Source organism: Nicotiana attenuata, unplaced genomic scaffold (genome assembly GCF_001879085.1).
Source record: "Nicotiana attenuata strain UT unplaced genomic scaffold, NIATTr2, whole genome shotgun sequence".
Classification (NCBI taxonomy): Eukaryota; Viridiplantae; Streptophyta; class Magnoliopsida; order Solanales; family Solanaceae; genus Nicotiana; species Nicotiana attenuata.
This window is the reverse complement of record NW_017672675.1, coordinates 1-3,462: the sequence shown is the minus strand read 5'-3', so window position 1 is coordinate 3,462 and position 3,462 is coordinate 1. Positions and strand designations below refer to the sequence as shown.

Genomic DNA, 3,462 nt, shown 5'->3' with positions numbered 1-3,462 from the left:
TAACATAACACGGATCTACTCGAGGCCTCAAATCACGCATATCAACATCGAAACGACGAAACACACCTCAAAGCAAACTTAATGAACTTTTGAACTTTCAATTTCCAAAAAACTCGCGCTGAAATATATTAAATCAACTCGGAATAAACTCAAATTTTGCACACAAGTCCTAATACATCATACAGAGCTACTCGTGCCCCCAAACTATCGAGCGAAGTACAAATGCTCAAAACGACCGGTCGGGTCGTTACATTCGCAATCTTCGTCATGGGTTCCACGAGTCCTTCCTTTAGATGATCGCGTGTCACATCATATTTTACACTATACAGAAATGAGAGCGAATCTCTCCTTTTATAGTGTTGAGCGCCCAATCTTCCACCAATCAAAACGATTGGTTATTGCAATTTGCAATTGCAAATTGCTTTGTGTGACGCCTTCTATTTTTGACCATTTGCAGATTTGCAACTCAAATAAGTTAGAATGGAATCTGACACTTTTCCTTCCTTTTCTTTTTTCCATTTATGGAGATGGACCCCGCATATATTTGGTGATAGATCATTTTGTCATGGGAGATTTTACCAGCAATGGAGTTGGGGGTCAAAATTACAAATTTGTTATTAGTTTTATGACCTATTTCTTTTTTACATATCGGAGATTTACTTTTATACATAAGAGATCTTTTACACATAAAAGATCTTAAACAAAAACTTTCTTAATTAATTTCAATATTGTAAAAAGCCATGGAGGCCTAAAACCTCATGGAGTTACTACTTGGCTCAAGTTAATCATCTGTTTACAATTTTTTGTGTTTGTTTGGAACAAATTTTCAAGTTCCGATGTTTACTTGAGACAAATTTTTTTCAAAATTTTTATTCTTTTATTACATATTTAATATTGCATCTAATGTAACTTTGATTTGAGTAGAGGTACAACTCTAGCGCTTCAGATAAGTGAATTAACAGCTTCACTCTTATCTCCCCAAATTCATTCTCTGTGCATTCGTTTTGTTTCCTTAGGCCACCGGCAACGTATAGCTCATATTTGGGCCCTATTTCACACACAGAAAAATTCTTCTTAAATAATAAGGTTTGTGGGAGGCCGATCTACATACTTGCATTTATCTTGATGTACATGAATTATTTTGTTTTGTACATGGTTGAACACTTAGGAACTGCATAATAGTATCGGTGGTACTCTTGCAAATTATCTCTTTGTACCGTCTTACTTTTTATTTTGGACCTCACAATTATGGTATTTTTATTTTATTCTTTCATGTACAATTATTTACTAAGTTTTAATAATGCTAATATTATTTTATGATATAGTATGCTACCTGACTCGGCATACACGTGCAACGCACGTATAGAGAGTCTAGTAATATAAAAAAGAAGTAAAAGAAAAAACCCTCAAATAAGAGATGAAGAAAAAAAAGAAAAACTATCAATTAGGAATCTTATGCTAAGCATCTCCCGAATGGATGAAATAATCTAACGTCAAGCATTTTCTTTCTTTAGAAGAAAAAAAAGGAACAGTCATACCCGCAAATAATAATTAAATTTTTATTAGAATAAAGGCTATGAAAAATGCGCGCTTGCATATATCTTGTGTATTCCGTTTTGTTTGCAAACCTATCGGATAACACTAGAGTATTTCACTAATTAATTAGTATCTTGTGGGCGGTGGTGTAGCTGCACCTTAAAACTAAGGGGGTCAATTGATATCTCTTTACCCGAAAACTATACTATGTAACTAAGTTAAAAATTTATTTTTAGGTGTATAGACGAGAAGTTTTATTTTGTATCTCATACAACTGACATTAGTTGTATGAGACACAAAATAAATTTTTCCGTGTATAGACTATATGTTGGAACCTCTTGATTTTTTCATGTAAATTTATTTATATTTTGATACTTTTTAGTGAAAATTTTAGCTCTGTCATTGCTTGTGAAAATGCGAAAAGAGACTGGTTAATTATATCGAAGCGTACCTAGCTTTTTTATTCATATGCTTCATAAGCAGCATTTACACAGAGCAAAAGATCAAACATAGATCAAAGACAAGGGATAGATTTATCCACATTATTTAGAAAGCCAGGTTAAGACATAGCAGGTTAGGTTAATTATCCATCAGTCTTCTGGAATTTCCTGAAGAAAACCATAAAAGGCTGGTTGGTGAGAGCCAGACGCCTACGTCCGAAATGGTCAGTCACGCCGACATCTAAACAATTAACGGGGTGGCACTCTGGACACAAAAATTTATTAGGACAATACCTTAACTTGTAGAAAGGTGCTTGTTTTGTTACTTTCTCAATCTTAAACCAGCTGTTTATTGTTTCGGGTCCTGGATTTCCTAGGGTTTCCACCGGGTTACCACAAACCTAGTCCCTCGTGCAGTTAAGTCGGGATCACCAACTTTCCAAACAGTTTCATTAACACAGAGTCGTGACGTTGAAACAGAGAACATAATATTAATGTCAGTATTTTCACGTACGACATTAAAAGGTCGTGAGTGAGTGGTAACGAATTTCACGGGCATGCCGGGACGGGTGTCACTCCAATGCTGGAGTACGCCGCTTGGACATTTGGTGTTTCCAACATAGGTTAAGTATACGCCGCCGCCGCCGGCTCCCCGGATAGCGGAGATAATGTGGTACTCTTCGCCGACATGGAGGGGTTCGCCGTTTATGTCTAGCACTTCGGAGAATCCAGAGATAGCGAAACCCTTGTCATCATCAGTAGTGGTGGGAAGGACAATGGGATTGGTGGAAGTGAAAGATGATGAAAAGACTACAAAGGGAAGCAAAGCGAGAGTAGTTGAAAGCAAGAGGAAGCTGAAAATAAAGGATTTCATGTTTACACAAGGAGGGTGTTGCGTATTGTTTGATACTCAGTCCATTATTATTGAAGCTTGAATTTATAGAGGTGCATAGCAGACTAGCAGAAGGAGTAAGATGCTATAATATTTGCATGTACCATCCTTCACATTGGCACGTTTAAAATATGTGTATTCACAGAAGGAGGATCAGTCCATTATTATTTAAGCTTGAAATTTATAGAGGTACTAGTTTCTATGAACGTGCGTTGCACGTTAAAAGTTGTACCTAATGATTTTGGCAATTCTTTTATGAAAGAACATGAAATTTAAGTAATCAGAGAATTATATAGAATACAACGGTTATTTAAATGTCGAAAAATATCATTACATTAGCATAACACGTAAATTCAAAATGATTGGACATCGTTATCTGAACCTGCAAAAACGATCAATTTAGTCATGTTAGTAAGATAATATTATTATATACTTAAGTTTGTTGTAAATATTGATATTCCTTTTAAATATGCAGTAATATAATTGTCCGTGCGAAAAAAATATGTTGTGGCAGATGCAGTTCAACATTTGAAATTGTTCCCCCTTGTACTTTATTTGTTGCCATTGCAAAACACAAGTGTACTGAAATTATTT

The 3,462-nt window shown here is 35.4% G+C and overlaps 1 pseudogene; it reads right to left on the bottom strand.

Annotated features, from left to right (window-relative positions):
- Positions 1–1,971: 1,971 nt before the first annotated feature.
- LOC109214069 lies at positions 1,972–2,916 on the bottom strand (annotated as a pseudogene).
- Between the last annotated feature and the right edge of the window lie 546 nt (positions 2,917–3,462).